The sequence below is a fragment of the Spinacia oleracea genome, chromosome 4 (assembly GCF_020520425.1).
Source record: "Spinacia oleracea cultivar Varoflay chromosome 4, BTI_SOV_V1, whole genome shotgun sequence".
NCBI lineage: Eukaryota > Viridiplantae > Streptophyta > Magnoliopsida > Caryophyllales > Amaranthaceae > Spinacia > Spinacia oleracea.
Genome location: NC_079490.1, coordinates 77,159,004 through 77,175,388, shown reverse-complemented (window position 1 = coordinate 77,175,388; position 16,385 = coordinate 77,159,004). Strand labels below are relative to the sequence as shown.

The window sequence follows — 16,385 nt, the reverse complement described above, 5'->3', positions numbered from 1 at the left end:
CCGCGAATTGGTTGTCGCCTCTTGGTAAGTACGTATACTCGATTTTTTCGAATTGCTCAACTATTTGGTCTAAGTGAGCTTGATATTTTGAGAGACTAGTGCTTCGGACCTTCCATCTTTTGGATATATGGTTGATTATTAGGGAGGAATCCCCGAAGACTTGTAGATGTTTGACTCCGAGGCTAACTGCAGCCTCTAGCCCAACTATGCAGGCTTCATATTCGGCGGCGTTGTTTGTGGCCTCGAAGTAAAGTTTGACGGAAGATTGTATATGGGCCCCTTCGGGACTGACTAGGAGAACTCTGACACCGCATCCCTTCTGATTGGACGCGCCATCGAAGTATAGTGTCCAATAGTCGTCTCGTATCATCAGAAGTTCCTCGTCAGGGAGGAGGTAAGCTTCTGTGGTTTCCTCGTTCGTAGCATGCTCAGCCAGGAATTCGACTACCGCTCTTCCTTTGATTGTTTTTTTTTCTGGCATGAATTTTAGGTCGAATTCTGAGAGCATGACTAGCCATCTTGATAGGCGACCGTTTAGAGCGGGTTTTTCGAACATGTATTTCAAGGGGTCTAGTTGTGACACTATATGAACGGTGTGGGCTAATAGGTAATGTCTGAGTTTTTTGGACGCCCAGACGAGGGCGAGGCAGGTTTTCTCAAGTTCTGTATATCTCGTTTCGTACTGTATGAACTTCTTGCTCAAGTAGTAGATGGCTCGCTCGGATCCATGTACACACTGTGAGAGCATAGCTCCCGCTGCAGTATCCGTGACGGTTAGGTATAGGCGTAAAGGGATTCCAGGCAAAGGAGGTGACAGGACGGGTGGTTTGCTTAGATATTCTTTGATTTTATCGAAGGCAATTTGGCATTGTTCATCCCATTCGGCTTTTCCCTCTTTTCTTAATTTTTTGAATATTGGCTCACAAGTCATAGTAAGCTTGGAAATGAACCTACTAATGTATTGCAGCTTTCCTAGGAAGCCCCTTATCTGTTTTTCAGTTTTTGTGAGAGCATTTCGGTAATGGCTTTAATCTTGGATGGGTCAATCTCGATTCCCCGCGTACTAACTACATATCCTAGTAATTTTCCAGAGGTTACCCCGAACACACATTTTTGTGGATTTAGTCTCATGTTATATTTCAAGATTCGGGTGAAGAACTTTCTAAGTGCCGGGAGGTGACCGTGCCGGTCTTTAGATTTGATGATCATGTCGTCTACATAGACCTCGATTTCTTTGTGTATCATGTCATGGAGTAACGTGGTGGCTGTTCTTTGATAGGTGGCCCCGCGTTTTTCAAACCAAAAGGCATCACAGTGTAGCAATATGTACCCCAAGGGGTGATGAAGGTTGTTTTTTCCATGTCTTCTTCTGCCATAAGTATTTGGTTATATCCTGCGTACCCATCCATAAAGGAGAGAAGCGCATGTTCCGCTGTGTTGTCTACCAATATGTCAATGTGAGGTAGAGGGAAGTCGTCTTTGGGACTGGCTTTGTTGAGATCTCGAAAATCTACGCACATTCGCACTCGTCCATCTTTTTTAGCCACGGGGACAATATTGGCCACCCATTCTGGGTAGTTGGAGACTTTTATGAAGCCGGCGTCTAATTGTTTAGTGACTTCTTCTTTTATTTTCAAGGCTATCTCTGGTTTGAGCCGCCGTAGCTTTTGTTTTACTGGCGTCATTTTGGGATCTAGCGGAATCTTATGCTCAGCGATTTCTCGATCTATTCCGGGCATATCTTTGTAGGACCAAGCAAAGACACCCTCGAATTCCCGTAACGTGGAGATTAGATCGGTTTTTTCAGTGGGAGTTAAGGTGAGGCCGATTTTAATGAATTTAGGATTTTCCTCTGTTCCGATATTTACCGATTATGTGTCCTCAATTATAGGAGTTTGAGTTCTTGTTCATTTACAGCTTTTATTAATTCGGTGTATTCCTCTTCTGGCTCTTTTTCGTTCTCATTAGTGGCGAGGCATTCTGCATTACTACTCGGATTTTTAAGCGGCATATACTTGAAAGTTTTGTTTATCTTATTAAAGTCATGAAGCATTACATCAAAAAGATCTCCCGGAGTGGATATTTCCGGGTCTAAACTAGTTTTGGGAGAGGTTACAATTTTGTTAGGTTCGGACTCGGAGTCGGACTCGAATTCAGACTCTAATTCTTCGTACATCGGGTCGTCTCCCGCAGATATCTTGAACTTCATTCCACGAGCATTAGTCCATTTGAAGGTCTTGCGCCACCCTCGTTGGATTTGGTCGACCTTTAAGGGTGATGGAGCGATCAGTTTAGTGGGATCGAATAATTCATCTTGAAGGGCCAATGCCATAATTTCTGTTTCGTTCCTTGCTCTTTTCTTTTCTAACCCAAACAATAGCCCGAAAGCATGTGAGTTGGGGAGCGCTGTTGGCATAGCGTGGTTCTTTGAGGCGAGTGGCCTTTGAGAACGTTGAGGGTCGTGTTCCAGAGCATGCATCTCTTGGGTTTGTGCGACCTCTAGGAATAGATGTTCGGGACATGCTACTTCCATTGCGATCCTTGATGGGTATCACGGGTAGGTATTCAGGGGCCCTGCATTATCGTTGTGGAGTAGGAGACACATTAGTTTATTTCATGAGTCAGCTTTTAGACATTTTATGACTACCCTTAAGTCAGACTAGTATATTTGGACTATTATGTGTGCACTTTGAACTCTTTATATTTTCGAAAATCTTTGCCCGTGTGACATTCATAATTATTAGCATGCTCGGTTTTGGTGCCGAACATTGTCGTCATAGGAGGCCTAACAACGACACAAGGAGTTATTTATTTTTTATAAGTCGCTTTTTAGAATCGAGTGCCTATTCATACGCCCTAGCAGCAATTTCCACGAAAAGTTTTTTTTTTGCTACGTATTTTTTTTATGCGCGGGCACCGAGGCTGCTGTGCTTGACCAAAAGGCCAGGCAGCAACTTCAGCGCCCAGCGAAGGGCGTTAGAATTATTGGCGCCCAACCAGGGGCGTTGAAAATGCGTCCCTGGCTGGTGCTCGTTTTCTGTTTACGTATATTTTTTGTTTATGCGACTTTGATTTTGCGTGCTTGCCTAATAACGTCCTTTACGCGTTGTGCAGCGTTTGTGGGATTCGTTACGGGCCATCCCGAGCGTCGCTTATTTTTGTGGCGATCGCTCGGGTTTGCGGAACACGTATTTTGGTATAACTCTTTGGCCAATTGGTTTACGAATGTTAGGATAATTTTTAAGGTCGTTGGTTTTCTAGCATTATTTGTCACACACAATCACATAATTCGCTACACATAACTAACATTACATCATGAGGCAAAATAATAATATGTCATGTAGTTTATGATAGGCTTCTATGGGTAGTATTTGCGCCGGCTTGGTACCGCTTCTATCGCAGATCCAACACATGCCCCGGTCGAGGTAGTGCCTTCAACAGACGAATTTCGCCCAAGAGGCCAATCACGATGTAAGCCAAGGGGGCATGCACCAATAAGAGGGACCTAGTGGGCGAGCGATTGGGTTTCGGACGGGTGTACTACTAGCGAAAGTGCCGAGTGGACAACATTCGAAGCGTATGCACCCCCCGGTTGGCGATGGGTATCCTTAGTCCCAACTCCCGAGATGAAACATCCAAGGGAGCCAAGATTCGTTATGCGGTTTTGTCTGTTCACATTAATATGCTGATTTCCAGGTCGTCCCAACTTGATGGGGAAATAAACGCGGGGTAGGATCGTTTCACCCTTCGGCTATTTTGATTACCTGCAAGCACGAGTATTTCCTTCACTGTCCCCAGTGGAGTTGCCACTGTGAGGGGTTCGAAAAAGCACGAGGCTAATGCGTGACCTCGTACCTCGTTGGCGTGACGTTTCTTTTTGTCAAATCAAGTGTAATTGGATTTCCTGTGAGTTTACACCTAATTGACTAGTAATATAGGAGTCGCCATTCAGTTTTTAAGGACAATGAGAAAAATTGACAAAACCCGGTTATCGTGACATAAAGGGAGTGCAATTATGTTTGACCACGACGGCCATAGGTTCCCCTGTGATCCCTGGTGTGGGGATCTCTCAACGTACACCCGCAAGATAAAGATTGAGAGTTCGGGGGACTGTAACTACCGAGAGGAGTACTCGCTCTTCGATAACTCCTGAGGTAGGATATCCTTACTAGCTCAGCATAAATAATTGAAGGGACATGCGTTAACTATTAAACTAATATGAATTGATTTTAACAATATGCAACACATAATACTAGATCGATCGTGATTATCTTGTTTAGGTTGATTTAAGGGACCTAGCATGATAGTTCAATTTCCCAAGATATTACCTTTGTTAGGCGTGATAGAACAATCAGATTAATAGTTTAACAGTTTTATAAAAAGGGCGAGGAAAGCGATTAAATCATGCAAAGGGACACGTTACGACGCACCCTTGAGAGGTGCGTCATGGTTCTCAAAAAACTAACCACTTTGGCTTTGCTATTTCTCCTTTTATTTAACGAATCTCAAGTTTCCGGGCTTAATTCTTCAGCTACAAGGGACAGGATACGTTCTGTTTGATTTTTGGATCGATTGCGACAGAACGCGGGAACAATTTCGCAGCGTGAGGCTTAGGCTTAGGGGTTGGAGTCAATACTCAGAATATGAATTGTGTGTTGTGTGTCCTTTTCACGTCGAATTTGGGGCTGTATTTATAGGGAAGAGTTCGTGGAAAGATAGAATTTTAGAGCTCTAATCCAAGAAGAATTAGGAGAAAATACGTACCCAGGTAATTTCAGCGCCCAGGGCTGGGCGCCGAAGATTTCGGCGCCCAGAGCCAGGCGTTGAAAATAGGGTATGGGCCGTATTTCCTTGTCAGATTTGGACTCGTGGAATACGGAGTCTTTGAGACTTATCCGAGTCCTTTAGTGCGTATTAACTTTATGACGGAATGCGTCTGGGCCCGTTACGAACTCTAGGTTCGTTAGGATTTTAATTAATACGTAACTCTTATTTTCGAGCTATACTAGGAAAAGGATTCCTCTTGCAAATTATATCTCTTTTAGGATTTATGTTGGAGTGCAACACCTAATTCTGACAGGTTTCTATCTTTTATGTCTTGCCACTTTTAGCAACTACCCGTTACGGCAGTTACTATTTTTAGCAGGTTTCTATAAATAGCAGGTTCGGGTGAAATGAAAAAGGGGATTGAGATTCGTTATTTTATAGGAGATGCGTTGCCAAGTGGAGATTTATGTTCTCATCATTGAACCTTCCCTTTCGGGAATGGGGAAAAAAGTAGGTGTCTACAATTTTTTAGATTTAGGTTGTAGCTTGTCCGAAATTAATCGCTTGACATATGCTTCGCAACCCCAAATCTTCAGAAAAGACAACTTTGGAAGTTTCCCAATCTATAATTCGTATGGAGTCTTTTCAACAGCTTTTGACGGAGCACGATTCAGTGTGAGTGCTGCAGTTTGCAACGCATGTCCCCAGAACTGTAAAGGAAGTTCGGCCTGACCCATCATTGACCTGACCATATCGAGTAAGGTCCTGTTTCTCCGTTCCGACACTCCATTCCATTGAGGTGTCCCCGGAGCAGTCAATTCAGAAAGAATACCACATTCTTTTAGATGGTCATCAAACTCGTGGCTAAGATATTCACCTCCTCGATCCGATCTTAGAGCTTTGATTTTCTTGCCATGTTGATTCTCTACTTCATTTTGAAATTCTCTGAATTTCTCAAACGATTCAGACTTGTGCTTCATTAAGTAAATATAGCTATATCTACTGAAGTCGTCCGTAAACGTTATGAAATAGCTGAACTCACCTCTAGCTTTCGTACTCATAGGCCCACATACGTCCGTATGTATTAGCCCTAGTAGTTCGCTTGCTCTTTCTCCCACCTTTGAGAAAGGTTGCTTTGTCATTTTGCCAAGTAAACAAGATTCGCATTGATCAATCTTCTCTAAGTCGAATGATTCTAGAATTCCTTTCCGTTGAAGTAATTCCATGCGCTTTATGTTTATATGGCCTAATCGACAATGCCACAGAAATGTGAGATCCGAATCACCAATTTTAGCCTTTTTGGTATTTATGTTATAAATGTGTTTGCTCGTATCTAGCACATATAGACCGTTTTCTTGTTGTGCTGAACCATAAAACATTCCATTCAAAGAAAAAGAACAACTATTGTCTTTAAATTGAAAACTAAAACCTTTAGAATCCAAACTTGAAACGAAAATGATGTTTCTGGTGATACTAGGAACATAGTAACAGTTTTCTAGTTCCAAAACAAACCCACTAGGCAAAGAAATAAAATAAGATCCTACGGCTAATGCAGCAATCCGTGCTCCATTTCCCACGCGTAGATCCATCTCGCCTTTATCAAGCTTTCTACTTCTCCTTAGTCCCTGTGAATTGGAACATAAGTGTGAGCCACAACCAGTATCTAATACCCAAGAAGTAGAATTAGGAAGATTACAATGTATAACATACATACCTGAAGTAGAAGCAACGTTCCCGTTCTTCTCATCTTCCTTCTTCTTCAAGCAATCCCTCTTCCAATGCCCCTTCTTCTTGCAGTAGAAGCATTTAGAGTCGGCAAGAGAACGAGTCTCCCTTTTCTGTTTACCAGAACTGGCGCCGTTGGACTTGGATGAGGGCGAAGCCTTGCCCTTACCCTTCTTGCCCTTATTCTTGCCCGATTTCTTGAAGTTCTTGCCCTTACGCACCATAAGCATATCGTGCTTGTTCTCTTGCTTGAGCGTCTTTTCAGCGGTTTTCAGCATACCGTGAAGCTCAGTAAGAGATTTCTCCATGTTGTTCATGTTGTAATTCAACTTGAAATGATCATAGCCATTATGAAGCGAATGGAGAATGATGTCAATAGCCATTTCATTTGAGACGTCAGAATCTAGAGCTCTCATGTTCTCAAAGAGTCCAATCATTTTAAGAACATGTGGGCTCACTGGTTCTCCTTTCTTAAGCTTTGTCTCAAGGATCAACCTCTGAGTCTCGAATCTTTCGATTCTGGCTTGGTCTTGAAACATTTTCTTCAACTCCGAGATGATTTGGTAAGCATCCGAGTTAATGAACGTTTTCTGAAGTTCAGGACTCATGGATGCAAGCATCATACATTTGACATCCCTGTTGGCCTTAATCCAACGATTAAGGGCAGCTTGAGTTACCTCCGGCCCAGCCTCTTCCGGTAACTCTTCCTCAAGGACATATTCTTTTTCCTCATGCATAAGAACTATTTGTAAGTTCCTTTGCCAGTCGAGGAAATTGTTGCCATTCAACTTCTCCTTGTCGAGAATTGAACGCAGATTGAAAGTGTTATTGTTTGCGGCCATTTTGATTACTACAATCGAAAAGAATTTGCAATAAATAACCATTCATACAATTCAATAACTTTGAAATAAAAGCAAAACATGCAATCATTAAAGCTATTAAAAAATTTCATTCACGCAAAAAGCAAAAACATGGTCCAAAATGAATGAAACGATTCCAAGACCCCAAAAGTCCTAAATCCTTAAGCAGCTTTAGCATGTCTTAAGTAGTTTAAGATTTTAGGTAAGCAAAACCTATTGCTAGTAATCTCCAAATTACTCTTGGTTAATAAATTAATGCCATAATTTATCCCATTGCCACAACTTAATGCCATTGTTGTTTGAGTTGTAACCACAATCAACATGTTCCTTTAGGACGCCTTACCACCTAAGTCAACTAAAATAGCACCTCGCTTTAGCGTAAACCTACTATCTTAGATCCCTAGATTTTTGTAAGTGTTGATTTGGAAGGCAATTTTTAAACTCAATATTACTTGGACCTAGTTGTTTCTATGTTGTTTCGATTATTTAGTGAACTTAAAACTAATCGATTCATAGGAAACAACCTGTTCATGCAAAGCATACATACATTCATGCATAATATATATATAGAAGTGCATAAATAAATGGTGATCTAGTATGGCCCAAAACATCTTGTCTTGAAGCATCCAATCTTCATCACCTCCTTGTTAGCTTGGCATCGTCTAGCTAGAATCTTCGTTCAAATGCTAACTAAAAGTTTTAAATTTAGAAATACTTGAAAATAATAAATTACATCAAAATTTCCATGGTACGCAGACCATGTTTAAAACTTTACATTCAAAGATAAAACGGTACGCAGACCGTATTTAACTATCCTAAATTGGCCATACTAGTCACTTGGAGTACCTGCATTACATAAAATATATATTCTATGCATTCACCCATTCGTGTGCTAAAACGAATGGCCCATATTAATATGCAAGTTTTTACGTGAATTAATTAAAATTCACGTTCACATAAAGGCGTCCTAAAAGATTAATCAATTTCCAAATTATTAATCCTTAGACTTTATTCTAATTAAAATTGAATTTAATTAAAATAATGCGACTTACGAAAATAATTAAAATAATTATTTCATTTTAATTTCATTTAGTGGCTCCCACTCAAACCAATAATTATTCCGGATAATTAATTATGAAATATTAAATTAAAACTCGCGGCCCGGCCCAAGCAAATAAAATATTAAATTAAATATCCCGTTAGCCCAAATTAATGCAAATATACGAAGCCCAACGAAATAAACAATTTTCAACGAAAAAGTTCGATTACGTAGTCGGGCTAGGCTAGCGCCCAGCCCCATGCCTTGCGTGAGGCCCAAGAGTGCACGAGCAAGGCTCGCACACCCCCAACCCCGCGCGCGCACATCGCGTCCCCGCAGCTATGCTGCCCCTGCGCTGCATGTTGTGCGTCGTGTGTGTGCTGGACGTCGCATGGCTCGCGCCTTGCTTCGTCGCAGCCCCGCAAGCAATGCCGCCTGCCCCTTCCTCGCCCAGCGCGCACGAGGCACGCAGCGTACCTGCTGCTGCCCGTGTCGCATGCGGCTCGGCCTAAGCACAATGGCCCCATGCTCATGTTCATGCCTTTGGTTCGTGATACGGACCAACTTAATTAAAATTTAATTTAATTTCACGAACTTGCATTAATTTTATTTTTCAAAAAGTTACGATTTTTATTTTCGAAAAACAACGACTTTTAACGATTTAATAAATTCCAACGACAATCCAATTTCGTAAAATTATTAAATCAAGGGCTAACAATATTCAAACTTTTAAGAACGAACGAATCAACATTTAAAGTTTGAACTTTTAATTAACAAAATCTGAAGCTTTAAATCGTTTATAAACAATTAAATTTCAGATTTTTAATAATTTGGTTTAAGTGCGATTAAAATTAACGAAACCATTCAAAATTTTACTCCAATAATTTTTAAAATTAGCCACTGACCCATGAAATTATATCCCCTTTCCCAATTAACCGAATTATTAAACCAAAATTAATTAAAATTCAATTAGGGTTTCAAATTTTTAGAATTGGGGAAAGGCAAAATTAGGGTTTATACTTATCGGAAAAATCTGAAATTTTTACCATAGATAAAGAATATACCCAGCAACACTGTGTCAAAATTTCAAGCAATTCCGAGTATTATAGGTCGACCTTTTAATTGAATAGTTCGACACCTTTAATTTTTAATGAAAAATTAACAAAAACGCCCAAAAAACAACACTTCGAAGCCTGTTTTTGCAATTCCGTTCCCATGAGTTGATCTTAGAATATCGTTTTCAATCAAATTAGGGTTTTAAAACTCGAAAAAACGAACATTTTTTATTTCGGACCTGATTATTACGCAATTCATCCAATATTTCGTAAAAATTCCGAAAAATCAACAAAAATCCCCAATTTTTCGACAGATGCAAAAACAATAATAATCATGCTACTTCATGCTTTGAATACATAAGGCTCATGATACCACTGTAGGGGAATACAGTTAAACATAATAACATGTGCGGAACAATCCCCAAAGATAGGAAACATGTATAAAGCACAGATTAAGGAAACTTACATTCGAAGCGTGTTTTCCACAATAGTATGTCAACGAACACGAACAAAGAACTCCACTTGTCGTTCCTCTACTTGGTTCACCGGCACGTTCAGATCCGCCTTGATTATCGTAGCTTAGACAATTGATCAAGATACTTTACTTTTGAGAAGAACTCACTTTGGAGGCACAGAGAAAATTAGGGTTCTCTGTGTCTCTAGGGTTTGAGTAATATGAATTGTGTGTTGTTGGAAAATACAATATGCCTATTGTATTAATGATGTAACCGGCCAAGAACCAAGGGGCCTTGACCGGCCACATCACGCAAGCCACGGACCGCACAGCCCCGCACCCAGCGACACACTGCAGGCCGAAGCCCACAACGCGCGCGCCGAGCAGCTGGGCCGTGGGCCTGCTCGCTCGTCGCTGCGATGCTTGCGCTGTTGCGTGCTGTGCACGCTCGCGCCCAATGGGCTGGCCTTGCTCGCCTTTGCTCGCGAGCTTGCTGGCTCGTTGGGCCTTGCACGCTTACGTGCTTGGCTCGACGGGCCGGTAATTCCGATGCCCTTCGCATTCGCGATTTAATATATTTCCGATATATTATTTATCGTTTCGTATACGACGAATCACCGTAGTACGATACGATTTATTCGTGTCGCCCAGCTTACGAATATTCGCGATACGATATACGATTTCGACAAAGGTCGTATCGTATAATACGTTTCCAACTAATTCCCGAAAAGCTATTAAATGAATTTCCGATTCATTTAATCCGGTGATCTGTTACGTGTCATTGGTGTGACCTTGTAGGTTCAGTCAAGAGTAAGTTGTGAGTTCAATATCCATTAGAACTCACTGATCGGAAGCATTGCTCCAGCTAGCTGTTCCGATCACTTGATCTCACTGAATTAATTGTTCGCAATTAATCTGAACCTTGGTATTCGACTTAATGCACCTTGGGTGAAGGACATCTTTCCTTCACAAGTTAGAACGCCAAATGTCGTCCCTCCGTAGAATTTCCACAATACGTTCGAATCTGCCTTAGATCGTACTAACTAGGATATAATATAAGGTTTATGATTTCGGGATTTCACTATTAGGTGATAGGCAGAGAGAATTGAATTGTGTTTCAATTAATGTGTTTATTCATGACCATAGGCCATGTATTTATAGGAAATAGGAAAAACCCTAGGAGCCAAAACCCTAGAATGTTTTTGGAAAGTTTTTGGAATTTACCAAAACCCAAAAACCTAAAACACTAGGGTTGGTCGGCTACTTGCAAGGCAAGAAAATCGACCAGCCGCTGCCCCTTGTGCACACGGCCCAGCAGCACTGACCATGCACAAGCCAGCAGTGCTGGCCCGCGAGCAAGGCGCAGCAATGCTGGCCCTTGCACGTTGGTCAACAGCATTGGCCTTGTAGCTGGCACGCTCTATGCCTCGGCCCATGCATTAGCGATGGGCCATTGCTTCGTGCAATGGTCCGTCGCTCGTTTCGTGCTTCCGATTTGTTTTTCCGATGCTGGAATTTATTTTCGATTCGAACAATATTTACGTTTCCGATAATATTTCTGATTTCGACAATATTTTTGATTTCGATAATATTTCCGTTTCCGGCAATATTTTCGATAAGAACCATATTTTCCGTTTCCGGGAATATCTTCGACTTCGATAATATTTATATTTCCGTTATGAACTATATTTCCGTTTCTTGTAATATCTTCATTTCCGGAAAATATTCTTTCTTTGCCTTTTGACAGTTTGTTTAGCTCCCACTGAAACCAACATCCGTCATTTCCGAATATCCATAATTAGAGTATTTACTAAATATAATATTCACCTAAATACTTGATCCATTCACGTACTATTTGTGTGACCCTACGGGTTCAGTAAAGAGTAAGTTGTGGAATTAATGATATTAATTCCACTTGAACTGAAGCGGCTTCTAGCTAGGCATTCAGATTACTTAATCTCACTGAATAATTAACTTCCTTAATTAATACCGAACCACATTTGTTAGACTTAGCATTAAATGCAAACTTGGAACAAGGGATTTCCTTCAACACGGTTGCAGACCATGGTGTGGGCACTCTCTCTGAAGATCTTTGAACCTTTCCCAGACTTCAAACAAGCTCTCATCTGTCAATTGTGTGATGGAAATAATCTGACTCTTCAGACGGGCTGTATTCTCAAGTGGGGAATATTTCACATAAATGCAAGAGCCAAAGATTCCCAATCAGTAATTTTCATCGCTGCTCGATTGAGCCCATTAATCCATAGATTTTCTTTTCCACTCAGAGAAAATAGGAAAAGCATCTCCATAGTCTAGTCTGCAGACACATTCTTCTTCTTGATAGTGGAGCAATACTATATGAAGGACTGAATATAAAGATTAGGGTCTTCACCCTTCTCCCCACCGAACTGATGCCTTTCTATCGATCATATTTATCAAAGGAGACTCGATTTTGAAATTGGCAGCTTGCAATATTAGGCATGATTGCCTAAGGTAGCACGAAAAAACTTGGCGTGGAGTAATTTGTAAGCCTCGATTCTGTTTCTACACCCATTTCTAAATCTATAGGAAAAAGATCGCCAACAAGATGATCAGATTCAGAGTCAGAATAGTCCCCCAACTGTTTGATAAAGTTTCTTCGTCTAGGAAAGGTCCTTTCAGGTTCAGGATCGAACAGATTAAGATCACTAGTATCTACGGTCCTTGACATAGACAACCAAAACTAACAAACAGTTGTGAGATCCGATCTAATGGAACGGGAGTCCCTTGAGATGTAGAAAATTATTTAGAGCAAACAATTTAATAGCAGAAAATAAAACCATTTCCCCAGCAACGACGCCAAAATTTGATAGGCTAAAGTCGTATCACCTAATTAAAGATAACCTAAATTCACTAACCAAATAACAAGGGAAGTCAGGATCGATTCCACAGGGAAACAACGTTATTTCCACTACTAAAATAAAGATCTAGACTATTGGGAAACAAGACCCGTTTAATTATTAAACTACGACAGTAATTAAACAAGGAGAAATCAAATAATAAAAGGACTGGAGTATAGGTTCACCAATGAATAATAATACGGGATGATAAAAAATCACTAACACTCAATAAAGAAATTAATCATACTACCATGCTCTCTCGAATCGATACTAATCATAGGATTGAAATTAACAGGCTCTCGCAAATTATTAAACCTAATTCTACCCATTGAAACTAGCCTAAACATCAAATTGCATCTCTCGAATTTAACTTGACATTTCTTGACTATAACAATTAAACCTGCGCAAATCTAATTGCATCGTAATGGAAACAATCAATAGGAAACTAATTAACAATACCAACAACCAACAATAACTAATCATCCTTTCATATTAATCCATGGATTCTCAAAACCCTAGAATAAAGCTACTCACGCATGATTGAAATAAAGAAAGCACAAATATTTAATGGAACCATAATAAAACTAGAATAATAAGACAAGGAATGAATTAATACCTAATTGAAGAACGGAAGAGATAATCGAAAGATTGGAACTTGAATTGAAAATAAACTAAGTGCTTTTGAAAATGTTGAGAGCAATAATAAAACTAAGTAAGGGTTTCAATGTTGAAAATAAGATTTTTTACAAATAACATAGGGCTTAGTACTTATAGTCTTGCCCAAGAAATCAAAAAACGGAATCATTAAAGCTAAATCGCGCGCCCGGGTTGTCTTTGCCTGATCGGGCAAAGGGCCTGCCCGATCGAGCGTGCAACTCGACATAAACTCTTCTTTGTATGCAGCAGCACAGGCACCTGATAGGCACCGGGTGATGGACTCCCGATCATGCACGTGCCGAAAGCTTAATTCTAGACCGATGGGCATCCAGTTGTCCTTGGAGAAGTTCACGAGCCAGCGCCTGATTGGGCGCGTGTAGATTTAAATGCTCTTTCTTTTCGCCCGATTGGTCTCCCTTCGCCCACAAGTCGCAGGGCTACCGGTTTAGTACGTCATTCTTCCCCCCAATCACCGAGTCTAACTCTTAAGGCTCAAATATAAGCGTCGTAGGATCTTAAGAGTTGATAAGGATCATCCTGGACATGCTCGGGATCGTGTAATGACCCGTAATATCATGAAACGAGCCTAAAAAGGCCAATTTCTATCAAATAACCTGGAAGACTAAAGCACACTACATAACACACAATAGTACTAAAAACGTCTCTTAGGAGCTCATTTAAAACAAAAAAGTACTAAAGGACGGGGATAAAATCACTATATAATATGCATATATCACTTCTCTTTCTCCTGGTTCTTCCCCGCCGCCTCCAACATTGCCATCTTTGAATGAAATATGTCCTTCACCCAAGGTGCATCAAGTCTATTACCAAGGTTCAGATTAATTGCGAACAATTAATTCAGTGAGATCAAGTGATCGGAACAGCTAGCAGGACCAATGCTTCCGATCAGTGAGTTCTAATGAATATTAAGCTCACAACTTACTCTTGACTGAACCTACAAGGTCACACCAATGGCACGTAACAGATCACCGGATTAAATGAATCGGAAATTCATTTAATAGCTTTTCGGAATTAGTTTTTGAAAACTTATTATACGATACGACCTTGCATCTGAATCGTATATCGTATCGCGAATATTCGTAAGCTGGGCAAAACGAATAAATCGTATCGTACGACGGTGATTTTTCGTATACAAAACGATAAATAATATCCGGAAGGTATTAGTCGCGAATACGAATGTTAGGTTATGATACATATGACAAAACATAAATCATGCGGAAAAACCTTAATGCCAGGAAACATATTATTTACACATAATCATTTAGCATAATTCAGATGCATACACTTTGTAGCGTGCCCTCCCTAGCTGCGCCCGAACCGAACAAGAACAAGTCTTTAGGACTCCAAGTGTCGTCCCTCCATAGATAGTCCACAGCACGTCCGGATCCGCCTTAAGCTTGACCAACTAGAATCGCCCTTAAGGTTCCTAAGATTTTCGGTTAAATGGGTTGCAAATGTTTGGCTGATTTTCGCTCCAAAATCTTACCTTTGAATACTTCAATGTTGTATATAAATTTGTGACCCTAGGCCCCTATTTATAGAGTTATGGAAAAGGACTTATAATCCTATTAGAATACTAGTTTAGGTTAATTAGAATCCTGCTAGGACTCTATTAAATAAACTTTATCTATTAAGATTAGGATTTAATCATATGACAAATTCTAATAGCCTTAGGATTTGAGTAACATACACACGAGTGGCGCACAAGCACCTCACGCCCGCACGCAAGCCTTACGGCCCACGCCGAGCGCACAGCGCAAGGCCCACTCGTCGCAGCCCGCCTGCTCCACATGCGCGCCCAAGCCTTGGCTGGGCCTGGCTTTGCGCTAGGCCTGGTCGAGGCTTGGCGTGTGTTTGTTGCACTTTGCTTGCTGGGCGATGGCCCGGTTTCGTGCTGGGCCTTCGTCTGGCAGGCCTCGTCCGATGCTAATTCGTACGATACGCTTCCGATTAAATTCCCGATTCCGGAATTCATTTCCGATACGAACAAATATTTAATATTTCTGTTTCCGGAATTATTTCCGATTCCGGTAATGTTTCCGATTCTGAAAATATTTTCGTTTCCGGCATTTCCAATACTATTTTCCGATACGTACCATGTTTCTGTTTCCGACAACATCTACGACTTGGATAATATTTGTATTTCCGATACGATCCATATTTCCGTTTCCGGCAATATCATCGTTTCCAGAGTATTCATTTCTTGCTTTTGACGATCTCAGCTCCCACTGAAACCAAGATCCGTCGATTCCGAATATCCTTAGATGGAGTATTTAATGCCATTAAATACTTGATCCGTTTACGTACTATTTGTGTGACCCTACGGGTTCAGTCAAGAGTAAGTTGTGGATTAATATCATTAATTCCACTTGAACTGAAGCGGCCTCTAGCTAGGCATTCAGCTCACTTGATCTCACTGAATTTATTAACTTTTTAATTAATACTGAACCGCATTTATTAGACTTATCATTAAATGCATACTTGGACCAAGGGCATTATTTCCTTCAGTCTCCCACTTGTCCTTAGGGACAAGTGTGCATTTCCCAATTCCTTTGTCGCTCGATGCTTGCTCTTGAACATAAGGTAAGAGTTGTCATCCTTATTTTGTCCAGAGGTGTTTCTCGGTTTCAGAGTTCAACTGATCAAATAAACAGATAATCATAGCCTATGATTCATCTGAGGACGGCCATGCATTTTACAGTTTCTTGCTCTCCGAGTGGCCTTGTACAACTTTTAGCATCTCATCCCGATTTATGGGAGGACAATCCCAATCTTGCGATCTTGAGATTAGACTTCGTTTGATAGGTGATTACCTGAGCGTTGCCTTTATAGCCTCTTTTTAAGGTGCGACGGTTGGTCAACGTCAAAGTAAGCAGTTCTCAAACAAGTATTCTCAAATCACTCAGGTATTGAGGATTTAGTGTCTAA

The 16,385-nt window shown here is 40.8% G+C and overlaps 1 pseudogene; it reads left to right on the top strand.

Annotated features, from left to right (window-relative positions):
- The first annotated feature begins 11,959 nt into the window (after positions 1–11,959).
- LOC130460400 (uncharacterized) lies at positions 11,960–12,059 on the top strand (annotated as a pseudogene).
- Positions 12,060–16,385: the final 4,326 nt, after the last annotated feature.